Source organism: Thermobia domestica, chromosome 7, assembly GCF_964235325.1.
Source record: "Thermobia domestica chromosome 7, izTheDome1.hap1.1, whole genome shotgun sequence".
NCBI classification, from domain to species: domain Eukaryota; kingdom Metazoa; phylum Arthropoda; class Insecta; order Zygentoma; family Lepismatidae; genus Thermobia; species Thermobia domestica.
Window position 1 is genome coordinate 258785828 of NC_137460.1, and position 24070 is coordinate 258809897.

Genomic DNA, 24070 nt, shown 5'->3' on the forward strand with positions numbered 1-24070 from the left:
CATGATCGGCGCCCTTGTCCCCAGCAAGATATACCCAGAAAAAAGTACAAAAATTTGTTCGTTTCATACGTGTTTTACTTCCAATTACATTAAAAAACATAAATGCAATTACAATTATCCGTAAAACTCAGAAGTCATCAAGGGTCCTTCGAAATAGTCTCGTAAAAAATCCACTAGATGGCAGGATAATGACGCCACGGTAACAACTTGTGTGCAAAATCTTCTCGCGCGATAAGGATGGGAAATATCGAGCAGTGTTGAACAAATTTCAATTGAATTAACAATTAATCTGTAAATTTAATTGCAGTTGGCCGTTAATAAAGCAGAATCAATTGCAATTAATCAATCGATTGAAAGTAATTGAAGTGGAAAGTAATTGCAATTGAATTCAGTCATTGAATTGCAATTGAAATTAATTGGCAATTAATTCAATTGCAATTGATTTCCACAGCAAGTACTTTCAATTAATTGATCAATTGCAATTTATTTTCACTGATTAATTTTCAACACTGTAGATGTAATGAAACCTTTAGCCAAGACCAACTGACCCACCATCCATCGTGACCCACGACCCACCGTGACCTACTCTGACCCACCACCCACCATGAACCACTCTCCCAATGTGACCCACAGACCCAACAAAACCAATTGACATAAACTCTGACCCATGATTCACGGCCTCTTCTCTATTGACTAAAGACTTTAAACTTGTAATAAAACAAGCGTATGAAATTATCACTCATCGGAGTTAGAATTTCTACGATCAAACGCTCAAGCACCGCTCTATTACGATAACGGTAGATCTGACCTTTCTAATATAAATAAAATAAAGAGTTTGTATGTCTGTTTGTCTGTATGCGGCCTGTGAATCAGACGAATGGACAGAAAGTTTCCAAAATTTGGTCACGGGTAGCTTGGTCTAGACCCCAGATCAAGTCGATTTTTTTTTTTAAATTTCGAACTAAGGGGTCTCAGGGGGACGTTTACTGGGACCGGCTTGTGGACCAGACAAGTTGACTGAGAGTTATCAAATTTTGGTCACAAATACCTTGGTGTAAGCCAAAGACCAAGACGAAGCGTTTTTGACAAAATTCGAATCAGGGGGGTTACCGGGACATGTAAAAGTAGTAGTAAATGACCGATATTAGTGTCAATTTCATAGTTCTCGCGGTCGCTGAGATCAATGGTGAAACTCCGATCGCATTAACTTTCAAATTCACCCTATTGGGCTGCGAGCCGGGAGTCATCGGGGGGAGGGATACCGAAACATAAAAGTAATCCAAAATAACCGATAGGCCTATTAGTGTCAAATCCATTGTTTTCGCGGTCGTTGAGATAGCTTTCTTCCATTAACGATGACGTTCAAATTCATCCACCATTGTATGCGGGAATTAGGTCACCACCAGAGGGGGGAATACCGAGACATGTAAAAATAATCGAAAATGACCGAATTTATGTCAAATCCATAGTTTTCGGGGGCGCTGAGCTCAATGGTGAAACTCAAGACCGCGTTTACTTTCACATTTAGCCCCATCAACTAAGGAACAGGGGCATTATGAAGGGGATCACGAGACATGTAAAATAATCCACAATGGCCGATATTAGTGTCAAATCCATACTTTTCGCGGTCGCTGATATCAATGGTGATATTTTCATTAGCGATTATTTTCAAATTCAGCCACCATTGTATGCGGGCCGGGAGTCACCGGGGGTGGCGAATTGCGAGTCATGTAAAAATAATAGAAAATGAAAGATATTAATGTCAAATCCATAGTTTTCGCTGTAACTGAAATGTATGGTGATACTCCCACAGGCGTTGACTTCCAAATACAGCCCCCATCGGCTGAGGGCCAGAGACGTTATTTTCTCAAAATTGGGACCAGAGGATCATATTGGCGTTTACCGGGATATGTAAAAGTAGTAGAAAATGACAGATGTTAATGTCACATTCATAGATTTCGCGGTATCGGCTGGGGGCCAGAGGCGATTTTTTCACAATTCGAACCAAAGGGGTCACAGGGAACGTTTACTGGGACATGTAAAAGTAGTAGAAAATGACCAATATTTGTGTTGAATCCATATTTATCGGTATTGCTTAGATGTATAGTGACACTTCCCGATAGTATTTACGTTCAAATTCAGCCCCCATCGGCCTTTCCAATGAAAACACATGTACGTTATTGGATATATATTCACACAAAATATATCCAATTTTAGAAATGTTTCTTAATTGTTCTTCCGTTGTTCAGTTTGTTTACACTGATATTTTATCTGATCTGTGCGAAGAATGAGCATAACAGCTAGTACGAAATGGTAATGTGTTTGTCATGGACCAAATTACAATAAATTCAATTATATAGATAATTATTATAATTATCATTGATATTTCCTTGTTGAACTAGAGATACTTTTCAATGAAAAAAAAGAATAAAATTTGGAATCTCAAATCAAGGTAAAGTAGACCAACGTAAAGGAAAAAAGTATAAAATTTTCCATATAATAAAGCGTACCATACAAATTTAACATTTCCATGTAATTAAGCTTACAGTACAAATTTTATATCTCTTTTTCTTTTTTGTTTCTCACTTTGTTTCTCAACTAATATCGATAGTTTTCGATTACTTTTTTACAAATCAACCCACTAACAATTTGCCATACGTAGAAAGTTCCCCCCCATAAAAGAGATATTTTTAAAAAAATGCTAGGACACTTTCTGTTTATTTTTAGCTCCATAAATTGATATCGAGTTTTGTGTCGAGCCGAGTTTGACAAATATCTCCCACGTTCAGCTCGTTTTAACTCGTTTTAAAATCATGATCTGGTTGTACTGGAAAGCGAAAGCCCTGAGAAATGTAGGCAGTAATGTGGAATACTTTCAGTGGTGCTCACGGCAGGGTTGCATTTTGTCTCGTATTATAGTGCATCTCGAGGGGTACTTTTAGTATATCTTGTCTCGTCTCGATAGCGAAACGATAGTAGATTTTTATAACAAGACAGTATCAAATCCTGTGAGCACCGGCGTCATTAACTTGTTCCGCCGTCAACGAATTTCGAGATCTTTTCTTTTGCATCGTTTTGTGCCATTTTGCACTCCTATTTCCAATCTTTGTGCTTCACCGCAAGTGGGGTCAAAATGGGCCTACAAATATGGAGGAACAAATTAATACTGTTTCGCCACCAACGAATTTCGAGGTCGCTTCTTTCGCATCGTTTAGTGCCAGTTTCTTGCCGTCTTGAACGCGTATTTTCGTGTTTTGTGAGTTGCTGGAAGAGCGTCAAAATGGGCCTCGAAGGTGGGCCGGAAATGACCCACTGCTCCACCACTACCTAATTTCGAAGTCCTTCCTTTCGCATCGACTACTGCCTGTTTTCTGCTGTTTCGTGCCTCTATTTCGACGTTTTTTGCGTTACCGGAAGTGAGTCAAAATAGGCCTCCAAGGTGTGACGAAAATGACCCACTGTTCCGCCACTATCGAATGTCGAGGTCGTTTCTTTCGAATCGTTTAATGCCTAATTTTTAAGTTTTCTGTGCCTATTTCCTCGTCTTGTGCGTCACCGGAAGTGAGTTAACCGGGCCTTTAAAGTGGGAGTTAAATGACTCACTGTTCCGCCACTATCGGATTTCGAGGTCGTTTCTTTCGCATCGTTTAGCTCCTGTTTTGTATTTTTTGTGTGTTACCAGAAGTGGGTAAAAATTGACCTACGAATATAACGAAACAAGTTAATGCTGTTCAGCCACCAACGAATTTCGAGGTTGTTTCCTTCACATCGTTTTGTGCTGTTTTGTGCGCCTATTCCACGTTTTTTGTGTCATCAGAAGTGAATGAAAATGGGCAACCATGGTGGGAAAATAATGATTCACTGTTTCGCCACCAACGAATTTCGAGGTGCATTCTTTCGCAGCGTATTGTGTGTGTTTATGCTGTTTTGTAAGTTTATTTCCATGTTTTGTGAATCAATGGTAGTGGGTCAAAATGGGCATTAAATGTAGGAAGAAAAATTACCCACTGTTCCACCAGTATCGAATTTTGAGGTCGCTTCTTTCGCATTGTTTAGTGCCTGTTTTTTTACCGTTTCTGCGCATATTTCTACATTTAGTGCGCCACCGAAAGTGGGTTAAAGAGGACCTACAGAATATAGTAGAAAATATAGTAGTTGAATATAGTAGAAAAAGACATATTCAACCCACTTTCAAGGCTCATTTTGACCCACTTCCACTGACACACAAAGCGACACAAATCACGCACAAAAAAATGTGAAGGAAATGACCTCGACATTCGATGGTGACGGATATTCCGCTATACTTGTAGGCCATTTTGACCCATTTTCTTTGTCACACTAAAGTGGAAATAGGCGTACAAAACGGTTCGAAACAGACACTGTACGATGCGAAAGAAACGATCTCCAAATTCGATAGTGGCGGAACAGTAGGCCTAAGTCATTTAACTCTTACTTTGAAAACCTGTTTAACTCACTTCCTGTGACGCACAAGACGAGGAAGTAGGTGCAGAAAACTTTTTTAAAAAAATAGGCACTAAAAGATACGAAATAAACGACGTAGAAATTCGATAGTGGCGGAACAGTGGGTCATTTACGTCACACCTTGGAGGCCCATTTTGACACACTTCTGGTGACGCACAAAACATGAAAATACGCGCTCAAAACGGCAAGAAACTGGCACTAAAAGGTGCGAAAGAAGCGACCTCGAAATTCGTCGGTGGCAGAACAGTGATAGCTTGTTCCGCCATATTTGTAGGCCCATTTTGACCCACTTCCGGTGAAGCACAAAAAGTGGGAATAGGCGCACAAAGGGACACAAAACACGCACAAAAGATGTAAAACAAAGCACCTTGAAAATCGTTGGTGGCGGAACAAGTTAATGACGCCATGAGCACCAATACTGTAGTTCTTACCATCAATTCTGAGAACTGTACGATCCAATTTTTTAGCCAAAGCAGAAGCCCAACCGGGATAGTGATGTCAACTGCCTCGGCTCGGTTCAACTGAGTGAACAGCTTGAGCTGGCTTGGATGGAATGACCCATCGACTGGGCTCAATTGAGCTGATAGCTTATGCCAGCTCGGTAGGGTCGAATCATCGACTCGGCTCGATTGGAGCCAATGGTTCGAGCCAGCTCCATTGAAACGAGTCGATAAACTGGATTTGGGTTAGCTCAACTGAACCGATGGCAACTGGCTCGGTTGGGTAAGCTGTTGGCTCGGCTCACTTCTCGGTTAGGCTCGATAGTGAATGAGCTGTGAGCGAGCCGCTTGAGTCGTTGACAGCCCTAAACCAGGGTCGAGCAGTTTTAAACAAGTTTGGCTGGAGTCCTATCACTTTTAACAATTTTTTGGCTCGAGCCCGAATACTTGCTCCTCCTGAACTGAAACCTAAAACCTCGTGACCGATGTAATTGCGTTTTGAAGTTTTCTTGATGACCGAGATGGACAGTCAACTAATTTTTAGTATTCAGATACAAACCGCCTATATTTCATGTTTATACATGGTGTTATATTAATAATTAGTTATAGTAGTAGTAGTAGTATCACTGATAATTATGTTGTCTATATAGGATACTTGAAGAGAGTAGTACTTGGAACTACACAAAGGATTTAGCTCGAATTGGCTCGATTCGACTCGAAACTCGATCCGAATTTGAGTCGAGTTGGAAGAAATTTTTCGAGCCGAGTTCTCGAGTCGAGCTCAAAGATGTCTGCTTCGAGTAGATTCGACTTTTAAAGAAAATTCGCTCAAACTCGCTCGTGCCCATCCCTATATGGGAAGTAGTTGACCGGAATAGACCCTTTCCGATATTGACCGCTTTCGTTCATCAAGACGAGTTGATATATATACATTCTGTATTTGTGCAAACGCTTGAAACACCCCACCCCTGAAACCTGTATTAGGAAGCATGTGCCGGAACTGTCTGACTGGAATTGACCAATTTCAGTACTGACCGTTTTCTTTCGTCAAGGCAAAATGATTGATATATACATGTATTTGCATGTGTGCTATCGTTTGAAATACCTCACCCCCGGAAAATGTATTAGGTACTATGTACCGGAAGTAGTTGGCCGGAAGTGAGTTATGCAAGTACTGATCGTTTGTGTTCGTCAACACGAGTTGATTGATATATAAGTTCCATGTGTGCAAAAGCTAGAAATACCAAAATCCTGGAAACTGCATTAGGTGCCATTTACCGGAAGTGGCCGACCAGAAGTAGACCAATTTCAATACCAATCGCTCTCTTTCGTCAAGGTAAATTGATTAATAATTAAGTTGCACGTGTGCATTCGTTAAAAATACCTCACCTCCAGAAAATGTGTTAGGTAGTGTGTAGCGGAAGTAGTTACCTGGAAGTGAGCAGCTCACGTACCGACCGCTTTTCTTCGTCAGCTCGGGTTAATTGACATAAACATATACGTTGCGCGTGTGCGAAAGCTAGAAACACCCCAACCCCTGCAAACTGCATTAGGTACCGTGTACAGGAAGTGGTTGACCGCAAGTCATCAATTCCGGTGCAGATCGCTTTCTTTCGTCAAGCCAAGTTGATTGATATATATATGTTTCATGTTTGTAATGATTGGAAATACTCCACCCCCGGAAACTCTATTATTCCAATTACCCCCTAATTTTGAGACTTTTCTAATGATAGGATCTGTTTTTCTAAACGCTGATTTTGTCGGCAGTCTCTCTTTCTCTCGGCCGTTGTTTTAGCAGTCAATGTTTCTTCCGTAAATTGTATGCATTACGGGCATATAGAGTTCTTTCGAGGGGGATAGAACCATGAACATAATATATTTAAAAACTAGTGAGTTTCACGGCTTTCTTCCCAGGGGGAGGAGAGAGCGGATGGTAGTTATCCAGCATTTCCTATAAGTACCTTATTTGAAATCTATAAAACAGTAACAAGTGGACAACACAATATACACACATCTTCTTATCTTCAGGTTTAATTGCTGATTTCAATTGAAATTAACAATTACAATTGAACCTCTGATTGGAAAACGGGAATAAGTACAATTGTTTGCGATTTTAACCTGAGATAGCAGATGCGTTCCTTTAAGATAGTTACATCATTGAGTAGAAAATAGGAATGTTTGGGCAACTCTATATAACCAATGTAGAAGACAAAATCTCTCGCTGATTAGAAAAAGGGAATAACTATTCTTATTTCCTTCTTATTTCCTTCTTCCAGTCACTATAGGATACCACCACAACTGTGAGACTGTGTGTAAGTAGGCAACTACTAGAGCCCTCTGCTGACGTTTCGATACTTCGCCTTGTCTTCGCATTGCACAATCTATAGAGAAATTTTTTGCCCCAACCAGTTACAGATTATGTGTTTTCAGTGATATAAGACGTCGTCATAAAATGCCAAACTTGCAATCATACAATGACATGAATGCTTTTCAGCCTGTCCATGTCATAACGGTTCAGCACTAAACAGCAATATTTGCCTGTCAGAGGTCACAGTTTTTACCATGTGACCGAAATATTGCTATAATCAAACGAGAACTCAAACGACACAATCGCATTTATTTACCAGCATAGTATAACCACATGATTGCGAATGCAAGAAATAGTGATACTCCATTTCAGGTTTACGAAGTTATCAATGAAGAAATCTTAGATTTTAAACTTTGGTGATAACCGTTTTACAAGAAATCTTCAGGTAGCATTGTGAACAAAACAGTGAAATTCCAAGTAAGTAAATATAGAAACTGTTTATAAAGCAGAATCTCTAGGTTATGTGCAAGCTCATACGTTTATCAATGGACTAAGAACTGGTATTTTTCGATTACTCAAAAATAATGTCACAAACGTTCCACAGCGAATGTCAAAGGCATACGGTTCGCAAGTCTCGATCAATCGTAAACGATCAACGATTCTTCACAAATCATCAAATGCATCCCTGACCAATACAAACAATTTTATAGGATGATTTGTTCATGGAAAACCTCTGACCAAGAAACTGCAGAAGACGAAGATGCGCACGGATAGGACCCTATGTAAAGACATTCTATTGTGACTACGTATTTTGTTCAGCTGTCTATTGTATTACTTTTCTTGCTGTGCGAATAACATGTGCTGTACAAAAATAATAATAATAATAATAATAATAATAACGAACGGTGACAATAAAAGTGTTAGAAGCCTAACATGCGTGATAGTTCGGATACATATATCCAAGATTAACATACAACATTGTATTTAGCATGTACATTTTCATAGCTTTCTATCATAAACTGCACATTACATACTCTACACACAATTACAATTGCGTCCAATTCTAATTGATTGGAAAAAGGGAATATTTTTTCCGTTTTTAAACTTATCTAACCAGTTGCAGTGCTGCAATACAAGATTCTTCTTCTTGTCTTAGTATTTGTTAGTTCTTTTGCTACAAGTAATCAATTATACACTTTTTGCAACAAATACAAACAACGTTTCGGGAAGGTTTTCTGGCGTTTTTGAAAACTTAGGTCTGATGCACTTATTCCCTTTTTCCAATCAGTGATTCAATTAACAGTTACAAGTTTCAATTGTCATTGCAATTAACAATTAAATATTTCAATTGCACCCTTTGCGATTGACAATTAACAATTAAATGTTTCAATTGCCTGGTGACCAATTAACAATTAACGAAAATGTAATTGCAAATTTTATGATTGAATTCAATTGCAATTGAAATTAATTGTCAATTACAAATTGAAATCAATTGCAATTCAAATCAATTGCAATTAATTTTCAGAACAATTACTTTCAATTGATTGATCAATTGCAATTGATTTCAATTGATTTTGCCCAACACTGGTATCGAGTATCCAATATATTCACCAAATTCATCACGTTGTGATTTCGATCTCATAATAAAACAAAGAACCATTTCGGGGGGAGGGGAAATACTTTTGCAAGAAAAGTCTCCTAGTAACTTATTTGGGGATGAATAAAGTAACACTACTGATAGAAATTTGCAAAATAAACAAAAATTAATATATAGTTTACATGTATTAACATGTATGTATGTATTCATATGTAATTAACATGCAATTAATGGATCAACTAGTACTTAGATGCAGGGTGCAAAATCATAAAAGTCGAAGTGAGGGGGAGACAATGTGAAAAAAATCTTCACACTGGACTGTTTCGACATAGAGATCACATATTTGAACACCCATAAATGATTGAACTATGTAAGATTAGGAATACCGTCAATCATTGGTTCACCCATTAATTACATGTGAAATATGTTTTTGTTTATTTATAAATTACTGTAATTAATTTCAAACTCTTGATAAAAATGTCCCGTTGTTCACCCCACCAGTATCACTTCAGTAAAGGGGATTTTTTTTAAAAAATATTAAATTTGAGAAGTACCCTCCCACCTAGGAGCACACCCACTGGCAATACACCAAGTTTGAACCTCCTTCCCCCCAAGAAAACGTCCCAATTTAACATACATTTGTACACTTTTCTCAATGAAACTATACTTGTTTAACAGGGAAATGATTGATGAAACATGATAATTTGATCTTAAATTTCATGTGACACAAATACGTGATTGTAGATATAAGATTTCTGTGAGGTTATTTCTTGGCAAGATGCGAAATCATAATAGGCGAAGTGTGCATGGTAAAGGGGTAGGGGAAGATAGGAGTACTAAAATATTCACAGTAGCATGGTTAGACATTGCAGCCTTATTCAAAGTGTTTTTACTTGTGATTAGCGTCATACTAAGGGTGTGACTACTGCATGACTCAATCGTTAGTAAAGCCCTTAGTATGACTTTAATCACAAGTAAGAACGATAGTGAATAAGTCCACTAGAGAATTCTAACTAACTACCTCTTTGGCATATGGAACCTCAAGGTTCAATGCCGTGTTCACAAAAGCTCTCCACTGACTTCTATCCTTAACCAACAGGATCCAGTTTCCGCTTTGTATTCCTGTTTCTGCGAGATCCATCTTAATATTATCCTCCTATATGCGACTAGGTCTTCCTAATAGTCTTTTTTCGATTGGTCTTCCAGTCAAGACTTTGAAAGCCTTCCTACTTTCCTCCATCCTAGCTACATGACCTGCCCACCTAAGCCTTCTAGATTTGATGACCTAACAATGTTTGGTAGAGCTTATAAATTGTGTAGTTCCTCGTTATGAAGTTTCCGCAATACCTCATTCACGTTCCTCTTGGGTTCGAATATTCGTCTCAGAATCTTGTTCTCAAATACTTTCAGTCTATGTTCTTCCCTGAGAGTAAGCGACCATGTTTCGCAACCATACAGAACAACAGGCATGATTATTGTTTTGTATATTTTAAGCTTCAAATTCCTCGACAGAATTCGCGACGACAAGAGATTTTGAACCGAATAGTAACACGAATTCCCTGCTTTTAGTCGACATTTAATTTTTTCGTGAATATGTTTTTCGTCTGTTAATATTGATCCTAGATATTTGAAAGTATCCACTTTATCAAAAGTATTATTTAATATTTTAACGCATCCATAATTTGGTGTATTCCGGCCCCGACTCACTTCCATGTATTTATTTTTCTCTGCATTTACGTCTACTCCCATGTCCCTGCAAGCGTTTAATTTTCACATTCACTTAAGACTTCACAGCTTTAAACTATGTGGGGTTTATGCAAAGTCGTTGTGACGCGTGATTAGACCTATACTAAAGACTTCGATTAACATATGTTTCATGCAGTAGTCAGGCCTTTAGTATGACGCTAATCATATGTCAAAACGACTCTGCATAAGGCGATCTGGGTCTTATACGGAGTCATTTTGACGTATGACTAGAGCCATACTAAACACTTGACTACTGCAAGAAACATATGATAGTCAAACTCTTTGGTATGGCACTAAACGCGCGTTAAAATGACTGCATAAGGCCGTATAAAATTAGAGATAACAATAAGCAGGATGAGAAATCCTGAAGGGTGGGAGCAAGCGCACACCCAGAAGTTTTTGTTGGCAGAGGTCTAAGCTTCTCAATATAACTATACTTGTTTAACAGAGAAATGATAAATGAAGTATGAGGACTTGATCTTACACTTCATTTTTAATCTTGCTCTTATACAGAGGATGTAGTTCTTTGTTTTCTTTTCTGAAACTGTACGTGGAAGTATTTTACAATTACTTTTCTTCTTTTCGGAAGCTGAATAATATACATTCAATACATATAGCCGTAGCGGCTTGTAGTATTGGACGTCTCTTCTCCTCTTCCCCCCCCCCAAAGCTAGGAGAATTCGAGAGTTCGACTAACATATGTTTCATGCAGTAATCAGGCCTTTAGTATGGCGCTAATCAGTCTTCAAAACGACTCTGCATAACGCCCACATAGCTTAAAACAGTGTTGGGCAAAATCAATTGAAATCAATTGCAATTGATCAATCAATTGAAAGTAATTGCACTGAAAATTAATTGCAATTGATTTCAATTTGTAATTGACAATTAATTTCAATTGCAATTGAATTCAATCATAAAATTTGCAATTACATTTTCGTCAATTGTTAATTGTTAATTGGTCACCAGGCAATTGAAACTTAATTGTTAATTGTCAATCGCAAAGGGTGCAATTGAAATATTTAATTGTTAATTGCAATTGAAATATTTAATTGTTATTTGCAATTGACAATTGAAACTTGTAATTGTTAATTTTAATTGTTAATTGCAATTAAAATCAGCAATTAAAACTGAAGATAAGAATATGTTCGTATATTGTGTTGTTCACTTGTAACTGTTTTACATATTTCAAATAAGGTACTTATAAGAAATGTTGGATAACTACCATCCTTTCGCCCCCCTAGGAAGAAAGGCGTGGAACTAAGTATTTTTTTAAAATATATTATGTTTATGGTTCTATCCCCCTCGAAAGAACTCTATATGCCCGTTATGCATACAATAGGAATGGGCACAAGGAAGTTCGAACGAGTTTTCTTTAAAACTCGACTCGACTCGAAGCAGACATCTTTGAGCTCGACTCGAGTACTCGGCGCGAAAAATTTCCCTCAACTCGACTCGAATTCGTTTCGAGTTTCGAGTTGAGTCAAGCCTATTCGAGCTAAATAATTTGTGTAGTTCCAAGTACTACTCTCTTCAAGTATCCTACATAGACAATATAATTATCAATAATACTACTACTATTACTATAACTATTATAACACCGTGCATAAACATGGAATATAGACGGTTTGTATCTGAATATTAAAAGTTAGTTAACTGTCGATCCCGGTCGTCAAGAAATCTTCAGGAGGCAGGGACATCGGTCACGAGGATCTAGGTTTGAGTTTGTGAGGAACAAGTATTCGGGCTCGAGCCAAAAATTGTTAAAAGTGATAGGACTCCAGCCAAACATGTTCAAAACTGCTCGACCCTGGTTTAAGGTTGTCAACGACTCAAGCGGCTCGCTCACAACACATTCACTATCGAGCCGAACCGAGAAGTGAGCGGAGCCAACAGCTCACCGAACCACACCAGCTTGAGCCGAACCGAACCGAGCTTATTGCTTACCTCAACCGAGCCATCGGCTCAGTTGAGCTGACTTGAACCCAGGCGATGAACTGGTTTCAACGGAGCTGGTTCGAGCCATTGGCTCCAATCTAGCCGAGTCGATGACTCGTCCCTACCGAGCCGGCTCAAGCCATAGACTCAATTGAGCCCAGTCGATGGGTCATCCCACCCAAACCAGCTCAAGCTGTTCGGTCAGTTGAACCGAGCCGAGCCGGTTGACCACTATTTCGGTTGGGCTTCTGCTTTGTCTAAAAAATTGGACCGTGCAGTTCTCAAGCTTGATGGTAAGAAATACAGTATATGCTTATGTTGGTGCTCACGGCGTCATTAACTTTGTTTTGCATCTTTTGTGCGTGATTTGTGTCGCTTTGTGGGCCTATTTCCACATTTTGTACGTTACCAGAAGAGGGTCAAAATTGGCCCAAAAATATAGCGGAACAAGTTATTGCTGTTCCGCCACCAACAAATTTCGAGGTCGTTTCCTTCAATGGTTTTGTGCCGTTTTGTGCTTCATGGGAAGTGGGTTAAAATTAGTCTCCAAGGTGGACAAAAATGACCCACTGTTCCGCCACCAACGAATTTCGAGGTCGCTTCTTTCGCATCGTTTAGTGCCAGTTTCTTGACGTTTTGAGCGCGTATTTTCACGTTTTGTGTGTCACCGGAACTGGGTCAAAATTGGCTTCCAGGATGGGACGGGGAAATGACGAAGAGTTCGACCACTATCGAATTTCGAGGTCGTTAATTTCACGCCGCGTACCTTTTTATGCGCCTATTTTGACGTTTAGTGCGTCACTGGAAGAGTTTCAAAATGGGCCTCGAAGGTAGAACGAAAATGACTCACTCCTCCGATACTACCGAATTTCGAGGTCCTTCCTTTTGCTTCGACTAGTGAATGTTTCGTGACGTTTCGATCCCCTATTTCCACGTTTCCACGTTTTGTGCGTCACCAGAAGTGTGTCAGAATGGACCTGCAAAGTGTGACGAAAATGATCCTCTGTTCCGCCACTATCGAATTTCTAGTTCGTTGTTTCGCATCGTTTAGTGCCTATCTTTTTAAAAAGTTTTCTGTTCCTCCTTCCTCGTCTTCTGCGTCACAGGAAGTGAGTTAAACGGGCCTTCAAAGTGGGAGTTAAAAGACTCACTGCTCAGCCACTACCGAGTTTCGAGGTCGTTCCTTTCGCATTGACTAGTGCCTGCTTTGTGCCGTTTCGTGCCCCTATTTCCAAGTTTGTGCGGCACCAGATGTGTGTCAAACTGTCCTCCAAGGTGTGAAGAAAATGACCTACTGTTCCGCCACTATCGAATTTCTAGGTCGTTTCTTTCGCATCGTTTATTGCCTATTTTTTAAAAAAGTTTTCTGCACCTACTTTCTCCTCTTGTGCGTCACAGGAAGTTTGTTAAACGGGCCTTTAAAGTGGGAGATAAATGGCTCACTGTTCCGCCACTACCGAATTTCGAGGTCGTTTCTTTCGCATCGTTTAGTGGCTATTTTGTACGTTTTGTGCGTCACTAGAAGTGGATCAAAATTTACCTACGAATATAACGAAACAAGTTAATGTTGTTTTGTTTCGTCACCAACGAATTTAGAGGACGTTTCCTTTGCACCGTGTAGTATGTATTATGTACCGTTCTGTTCGCCTACTTTCACGTTTTGAGCATCACCAGAAATGCGTCAAAATGGTCCATCAAGGTGTGAGGAAAAAGAGCTATTGTTCCGCCACTATCGAATTTGGAGGTCGTTTCTTTCGCATCGTATAGTGTCTGTTTTGTACCGTTTTGTGCGACTATTTCCACTTTAGTGCGACGACGAAGATGGGTCAAAATGGCCTACAAGTATAGCGGAATAAGGTAATGTTCCGTCAACATCGAATGTCGAGGTCGTTTCCTTTACATTTTTTGTGCGTGATTTGTGTGTCAGTGGGTGTGGGTCAAAATGGGCCTTGAAATTGGGATGAATGTATCTTTTTCTGACATATTTGTAGGTCCTCTTTGACCCACTTTCGGTGGTGCACAAAACGTGAAAATAGCGCAGAAACGTTACAAAACATGCACTAAACATTGCGAAAGAAGCGACCTCAAAATTCGATACTGGTAAGACAGTGGGTCACTTTTCTTCCCACATTGAATGCTCATTTCCACCCGTGGAAATAGGCTTACAAAACGGTAGAAAACACACAGAAGACAATGTAAAGGAAATGACCTCGAAATCGTTCTTGACGGAACAGCATTAAATTGTTCCGCTATATTTGTAGGATAACATTGATCCATTTCCGGTAACGCACAAAACGTGCAAAATAGGCGAACAAAACGACACAAAAATGGCTCTAAACGTTGCGAAAGAAGACCTCGAAATTCCATAGTGGCGCAACAGTGCGTCATTTTCGTCCCACCCTCGAGGCCTGTTTTGACCCTCTTCCAGTGACGCACAAACGTGAAAACACGCACTCAAAACAGTAAGAAACTTTCACGAAACGATGCGAAAGAAGCCACCTCGAAATTCGTTGGCGGAACAGTAGGTCATTTTCGTCCCAACTTGGAGACCCATTTTAACCCACTTCCCATGACGCACAAAACGTGGAAGTAGGTGAACAAAACGGCACAAAACGATGTGAAGGAAATGATCTCGAAATTCGTTGGTGGTGGAACAGCATTAACTTGTTTCGTCATATATGTAGGCCCATTTTCACCCACTTGCGGTGACGCACAAAAGGAGGGAATGATCGCACAAAATAGCACAAAACGATGCAAAAAAAAAAAAAAACATCTGGAAATTCGTTGGTGGCGGAACAAGTTAATCACACCGGTGCTCGCGGCATTTGACACTGTCTCGTTATAAAAATCTATAGTCGTTTCGCTATCGAGACGAGACGAGGTGCACTAAAGTACCCCTCGAGATGCGCAAAAGTACGAGACAAAATCCACGCCTGTCGTGAGCACCACTAAAAGTATTCCACATTGCTCCTTACATTTGTCATGGCTTTCGCTTCCCAGTATAATCAGATCATGATTTCAAAACTAATTAAAACGAGCTGAACGAGGGAGATATTTGACAAACTCGGCTCGACACGAAACTCAACATTAATTTATGGAGGTAAAAATAAACAGAACGTGTCCTTGCATTTTCTTAAAATCTCTTTTATAGAAGGGGTAGTTTTTACGTATGAAAACTTTGTAGTGGGTTGATTTGTAAAAAATAATCGAAAACGATCGATATTGGTTAACAAAAAATACAGAGCTTCGCATCATATATCCATTGCTTTCTATTACAATAATAGCTGAGGCTTGTGTTTAGCGTTCAGAGCTCAAAGAAATACCGTTGGGAGAAAAAGAGACATAAAATTTGTGCTGCATGCTTAATTACATGGAAATTTTAAGTTTGTACGGTACGCTTAATTATATGGAAAATTTTATACTTTTTTCTTTTACATTGGTCTACTTTACTTTGATTTGAGACTTTCAAATTTTATTCTTTTTTCCACTGAACAGTATCTGTAGTTCAACAAGGAAATAATTATCAATGATAATTATAATAATTATCTATATAAATTGAATTCATTGTCATTTGGTCCATGACAAACACTTTACCATTTCGTACTAGCTGTTATGCCCGTTCCTCGCACGGATAAGACAAAATATCAATGAAACTGAGCAACGGAAGAACAATTAAGAAACATTTCTAAAATTGGATATATTTTGTGTGAATATATATCCAATAACGTACATGTGTTTTCAATATGAAGGCCGATGGGGGCTGAATTTGAACGTAAAAACTGTCGGCAATGTCACTGTATATCTGAGCAACCCCGATAAATATGGATTCGACACAAATATTGGCCATTTTCTACTACTTTTACATGTCCCGGTAAACGCCCCCTGATACCCCCTTGGTACGAATTGTGAAAATATCGCCTCTGGCCCCCAGCCGATACCGCGAAAACTATGAATGTGACACTAACATTTGTCATTTTCTACTACTTTTACATATGCCGGTAAAACGTCTATGATCCTCTGATTCCAATTTTGATAAAACAACGTCTCTAGCTTGCAGCCGATGGGGGCTGTATTTGGAAGTCAATGCCTGTAGGAGTATCACCATTCATCTCAGTGACAACTAAAACTATGGATTTGACACTAATATCGGTCATTTCCATTATTTTTAGATGTCTCGCAATACTCCAGCCCAGGTGACTCCTGGCCCGCATACAATGGTGGCTGAATTTGAAAATAATAGCTAATGAAAGTATCATCATTGATCTCAGCGACCGCGATAACTATGGATTTGACACTAATATCGGTAATTGTGGATTATTTTTACATGTCTCGTGATCCTCCCCGTTCCTTAGCTGATGGGGTTTAAATGTGAAAGTAAACGTGGTCTTCAGTTTCACCATTGAGCTCAGTGATCCCGAAAACTATGAATTTGACATTAATATCGGTCATTTTCGATTATTTTTACATGTCTCGGAATTCCCCCTCTGGTGACCCAAGGCCTGCACACAATGGTGGATGAAATGAAATGAAATGTTTAAGTTTAACGTCCCACAGTTATGCCGGTTAGGCTAAAGGAGACGGTGATAATGAGAAATGAATGAAATGGTGGAATGAAGAAAGTGGGAGGAAACGGGAGAATCCCGAGAAAACCCACGAGCACGGTGTTTGTCCACCACAAAGTCCACACGGCGCGAGCTGGGATCGAACCAGGAACCCCAAGCACCGGAGGTGAACGCTCTACCACTGAGCCACCGCACCTCACAATGGCGGATGAATTTGAAAGTCATCACTGATAATAGTGTCACCCTTTATCTCAGCGACCGCGTAAACTGTAGATTTGACACTAACATCGGTCATTTTGGATTACTTTTACGTTTCGGTATCGCTCTCACCCCGTTGAGACCCGGCCCGCAGCCCAATAGGGTGAATTTGGAAGTTAATGTGATCGGAGTTTCACCATTGATCTCAACGACCGCGAAAACTATGAAATTGACACTAATATCGGTCATTTTCTACTACTTTTACATGTCCCAGTAAACGCCCCCTGAGACCCCCCTGGTTTGAATTTTGTGAAAAACGTTTCGTCTTGGTCTGGACCTGGACCAAGGTATCCGTTACCAAAATTTTATAACTCTCGGTCAACTTGTCTGGTCCGCAGGCCGGTCCCGGTAAACGTCCCCTTGAGACACCCTAGTTCGAAATTTGAAAAAAAAAAAAACTTCCTGTCTTGATCTGGGGCCTATACCAAGCTACCCGTTACCAAATTTTGAAGACTTTCGGTCCACAGGCCGCACACAGATAGACAGACAGGCACACAAATAAACTCTTTATTTTATTTATATTAGAAAGGTCAGATCCACCGTTATCGTAATAGAGCGGTGCTTGAGCGATTGATCATAGAAATTCAGACACCGATGAGTGATAATTTCATAAGATTGTTTTATTACCAATTTAAACTCTTTAGTCAGTAGATAAGAGGGCGTGAATCATGGAACAGTGTTGATGACAATGGGTTTTGGTGGGTCTGTGGGTAACGGTCGATGAGAGTGGTTCGTGGTGGGTCAGAGTTGGTCACGGTGGGTCGTGGGTCACGATGGGTGGTGGATCAGTCAATTGGTCGTGGCTAAAGCTTTCATTGTCCCACGCCCTCTCTGAACTACAGTGTTGGAAATTAATTCCGTGAAAATCAATTGCAATTGATCAATCAATTGAAAGTAATTGCTGTGGAAATCAATTGCAATTGAATTAATTGCCAACTAATTTCAATTACAATTCAATGACTGAATTCAATTGCAATTACTTTCCACTGCAATTACTTTCAATTGATTGATTAATTGCAATTGATTCTCCATTCTTAATGGCCAACTGCAAGTAACAATGAACTATTACTTACTTCAATTGTTAATTGCAATGAACAATTAAATTTACATATAAATTGTTAATTGTTAATTCAATTGAAATTTGCCCAACACTGGTTTAAAGTTATGAAGTCTCAGAGTGCCTTATTCACTATCGTTCTTACTTGTGATTAAAGTCATACTAAGAGCTTGACTAACGATTCAGTCACGCAGTAGTCACACCCTTAGTATGACTCTAATCACAATTAAGAACGGCTATGAATAAGGCTCTAATGTCTAACCATTCTACTGCGAATATTTTTATATTCTTGTCTTCCCTTTACCATTCATACTTCGGCTATTATGATTTCGAATCCTGCCAAGAAATAACCTCACACCTCACAGAAATCTTAAATCTACAATCACTTATTTGTGTGACACTAGAACACATTTCTCACTCCTCTTTCCATTAAATTCAACCCAGGACGGACTTCTGGGGGAGACGGTGGGTTGTAATACTGCTACTTAGAGCTACTTTTAAGAGCTCCAAACTCTGGGATGGGTTTTAATTATATGAAAAAAATAAGAAAGTTTCCTCTTCGGAGGGGTGATTGCCCCCTCCCGGAATCCGCCCCTTATTCAACCCAATAAACAGTCTTAAAAACAACTACGGTTTTTTTTGTCTTTTGTTTATGGAACTTATTCCGAACCAGCTTTTCCAAAAGTTGCAATGAGTAACACAACGCAAAACATTACCTCAGGCGGGCGCGGTGGCTCAGTGGTAGAGCGTTCACCTCCGGTGCTTGGGGTTTCTGGTTCGATCCCAGCTCGCGCCATGTTGACTTTGTGGTGGACAAACACCGTGTGCGTGGGTTTTCTCGGGGTTCTCCCGATTCCTCCCACTTTCTTCATTCCACCATTTCATTCATATCTCACCATCACCGTCTCCTTTAGTCTAACCGGCATAACCGTGGGACGTAAAACTTAAAGATTTATAACATTACCTCAGTATAATAACTACTACGCATATTACCGCAAATTAAAACGAGGATTTTGCGTAGTATTGATGCATATCGTTACTGAACGTGGCCCTATATAAAATAAGATAGTGATACAACAATTTTTCATAGTGGTATATAACTGGTGTGAAAGCAGGAATTATCATGTTTGATCCTGATAGGACCAACAGTGAACAACGTAATTATTTGTGGCGGACTCGTTTGGGTGGATGACAAATATTAAACAAGTTTTATTGTTGTGGAATTATTAGGAATAAAATGGTAAGTTGGGATAATTCTTCGATATAATGGTAATTATTCCGTTAACTCCCGCCAATTATTCAACGTCAAAATAATGACTTTATAAATACTTTGGAATAATTTAGGTTGACCCTTAACCAGGCGCGCTCTTTTATTCACCGTTAGTATGCGCGTGGGGCTAAATTTTACCCCTAATGTTATTTTACTTTTGGGATTGAAATATTGTTCAGATTTATTGGCAAAAAAAAATATGGTATTACATAGACTGTTACCGGTACAAGCCACTTAAAATAGATTCCGATATAAAATACGAGATAGCAATGGAATAAAAGAAAATAAAAACCAAATTGCTTGGTATTTTTTCTGCTTCTTTGTTCTCACCTGGGGGGAAGGTAAAATTTACCCCCATGCGACCAGTTACGGGTTGAGGTATTGGTTTGGCGTGGCGAGGCTTATCGGAACATAACAGGTATAGTTTACGATGAGCAGAGTTAATGTGCATTCTAAGTGATGTCATGTTAAGGTAAACAAAAGCGTATGTTCAGTTTGGAGATACTAGAATTTGAAAACTTTAATTCAAGGGTGCTACAGTTTAAAAAATTTCATACGATACCGACGTACCGTGCAGAATAACGCATTTATTCCGAAGTTGGTCATCCGCCTGATTTTCGAGAAAAAGCATAATAACAGCTATTGTCCGTTCACTCTAAGATGGAAAATTGTTTACAAACAACAATTGTAGTGCGAGCGTCAAAACCTTGCTTCTCACCCCTGCATGGTTAATTCATGGTTGCCAGGCAAGCCAAACAGAATGTATCTACTCCTGCACAGTCATAGAACAATTATTATTACTACATAAATTGCTGCTTTTCAGATGACTGAGATATTAACGTTAGTTATTGTGCAATACAATCTTACATATAATGCACATTCAATTTTGTACAAGTGTTCTTGTTCGAAAGTGTGCGAAAACCTTGTACGCCTGGCAATATTAAAAGGTTGCAGTTTGTATTGTAGACAATAAACAGAGAGAACAAAGACCGTTAGGTTCGCTGCACAGCGTTGTTTTCATGATAAGGCGACAGAAACATATTGTACTGATTGCAAACAGGGGCTGGGAATTTCGATGCGAGTATAGGTGGAAATATTCTCGTCACATTATTGCCTGTTGGTGAAGGTTTGTAATGTTGCAAACTGCCAAGTTTAGAATTTCATACTAATTGAACGAGCTTTGAGAAGGATTAGTATGATGCAATAATTATAAATACTAACAAAGGAAATAAAGCATGCTGCTCTAAGAAGAATATAATACACATTGAATTACGTGTTCAAAGTACAGTATAAAGCGAATTTTAACGTAAACATTTTAAAACTACGCATTTGCCCTGTTTAGGTGCCCTTACCAGACACTGTCCAACACAATAAAAGCATTAAAATAGGTAGATCGAGCGTGGGCATGAACCCAGCTATGGCTGGTATTCCTTATTAAGGTTTTCCTCAGTCCTACGAGGTGAATGCCTAGACGGTAGCTTCTGTAAGGCAGGGCCGGATCCAGGATGGACTTCTGGGGGGGGGGGGTTCAATACTGCTACTTAGAGCTACTTTTCAGAGAGCCAAACTCTGGGATGGATTTTATTTAAATATATAAAATAAGAAAGTTTCCTCTCCGGGAAAAGGGGGCAATTGCTCCGACCTCCCACTGGATCCGCCACTGCTGTAAGGCCAGAATTGGGCCAAACACTGAGGCCCTAGAATTGGCGCGAAATATATTCCGCCAGAATATTATGTTGCCAACACTTCCGCAAATATTATGGTGGTGGGTTCCGATATCCCTTTTTCGTTTATATGTGCTAAAATTCATTATGAAGTAAATGTAGAAGTGTTTCTTTCATTCTCTTTCTTCCTTCTCATCTTTTTCATCCTCGGTCTCTTTTCCCTACCTTCTTAAAATCTGAATACAATCCTCCTGTAAGATTGTTCCTCTCCACGGCCCAAGGTTTAAAGAGACCAACCTGATATAGTTAACTATTAACAAAACTGTACCAATAAATTCACATTAGAGACAGCGCCGTAACTTAGATTTTTTCTGGGGGGCAAGCATTAATACGTGTATTTGGACCTCCTAGAAAAAGTTACGTGTATTTGGACCTCACGGCAAGGTCTGGAGGGCCGTTACTGACGCCCCTGGGCCCCTTCCATGCATGACAAATTAATTAAGGAGACAATATTGACAAATCTCAAAACCATACGAATAAATGTTATTTCTAGGGCCCCTAATAGTAGACTTTTTTTTTTTACTAAAGTCGGCCCACGACTCACTTTTGTTTTATTTACCTTTTGTGCGCTGCTTTATGTAATGTAGTGAAACCGTTTGATGCTTCATTTATAATTTCATGTTCGTATCGTATATGGATTAAGAAAATTTTCTCAAAATGGACCCTTTCAAACGGCGGGGAACAACCTTGGGGGGCAGTTGCCCCTTCCCCTGCCCCACACAAGTTACGACCCTGATTAGAGAAGAAGTAAACTGTTTCGAAATTTACGCAACTTGCAAATTTTTGATTTTTTTAGTGATATTTTTAGTGATTTTTTTTTTAGTTTGTTGGATTTGATTTCAGTTGATTTTCAGTATAGCGTCCCTTTGAGCAGCAAGGCTATATGAGACTTGGACTTACAGCTTAACGTGGCATCTGAACCGAATGAGTTCCAGCTCGAAATCGAACCTGGATCAACCACACCAAAGGCGCGTACACTAACAACTTAGCCTCGAGGTAGCTCTAAAAATCCCTGGGAAAGTTCATTATTATTATTATTATTAAGTATTCTGCCTTTCGGCAGGTCCTGGGACTAATGAGGAATTTGCTTTCAATTTTAGATTCGGGCCTGGAAATTCAATTCTTCCACTAGTGGAATTCTTCCACTTTTTTCGATCTCCAGATTCTATTAACTCCCAATATTTTCTCCTATCTTTCAAATCATCAATCAGCTGTGTTCTTTTTCTTCCTATTCCTCACTTCCCTTCCATCTTTCCAGTTCTATGATTGTATTCTTCACAAGATATGTCCAATCCAATTGGTCTTTCTACGAAGGATGCTGGCTAGAAGTGTCTTCTTCTCTCCTATCCATTTTAAAACATCTTCGTTTGTTGCTCTCTCTGTCCATTTTATTTTCTCCATCTTCCTCAAACACCACATTTCGAAGCTCTCTAAATGTTTCTTCTCTAACTTTCGTAATGTCAAAGTCTCTGAACCATGCACTCCAATGCTCCATATATAGCACTTGACCAACTTCTTCATAAGTCCAATATTGAGCCTGCTAGTTAAAGAGTGATCTTTTCTTGCTTAATGCTTCTTCAGCTATTTCAATTTTCGACCTGATCTCTGGTGCAGTAAACATCTCTCATCAAAATACTTCTCAGATACTTGAAATTATTGACCTCTTCAGGTTCTCTTTGTTCTATCCTGATCCGCAAGGGTGTGTTTCCACGGGATATTCTCATGAGTTTTGACTTTTCGATGCTAATTTCCATTCCATACAGTTTTCCAGTGTCAACTATTTTGTCTATCATCTCCTGTAGTCCTCCTTCGGTTTTAGCTATTATAACCGTATCATCTGCATACCTGATCTTGTTAATGATCTGCCCTCCAATCTTGAAATCTCCAATTCCCATTAATGCTTCCGTCATTAAACATTCACTGTAAATGTTGAATAATTGGGGCGACAAACTACATCCTTGTCTGACTCCTCTTCCAGTCTCCACAATATTGGTCTCTCTTTCATTCAAGCGCAACTTCACTCGTTGTCCTATGTACAGGTTTTGAATGAGGCGTCTATCTCTCCAGCTGACTCCGATTTCTTTAAGTATTTTCAGAAGTTTTGTCCAATTGACTTGGTCGAAAGCTTTTCGCCAGTCGATGAAGCAAAAACTCAACTCTTTCTTTACATCAAGAATTCTTTCTGATATAATTCTTATGAATCGAATAGCATCTCTGGGGCCTTTTCTTTTCCGGAATCCAAATTGATCTTATTCTAACCTCTCATCTATCTTACTTTCCAGCCGCCTGTTCAGAATGCGTGCAATGATCTTCCCAGTGTGGGAAATCAGGCTAATGGTTCTATGATCGCTGCACTTCTTTGCTTGCTTTTTCCTGGGTAATGCAATCATTGTAACATCTAGGAAATCCTTTGGCCATTCTCCACTCAGGTAGATCTTGTTAATAAGTGAAGTCAATACTTTCATTGCGTTGTCTCCTAATCCCTTGAGCAAATCTACTGGTAAGTCGTCGTCTCCAATGGCATTTCTTCTTTGCATGTCTTTGGTTGCTTGTACTACTTCAATTTTCAATATACTGGGTCCTTTTTCATTATCATCCACCTCTTCCTCTTCTTCGATTGCAATATATTTGGGATGGTTCTGATCATACAGATCTTTTATGTATTCCTCCCAAATTCTAAGGATTGTTTGA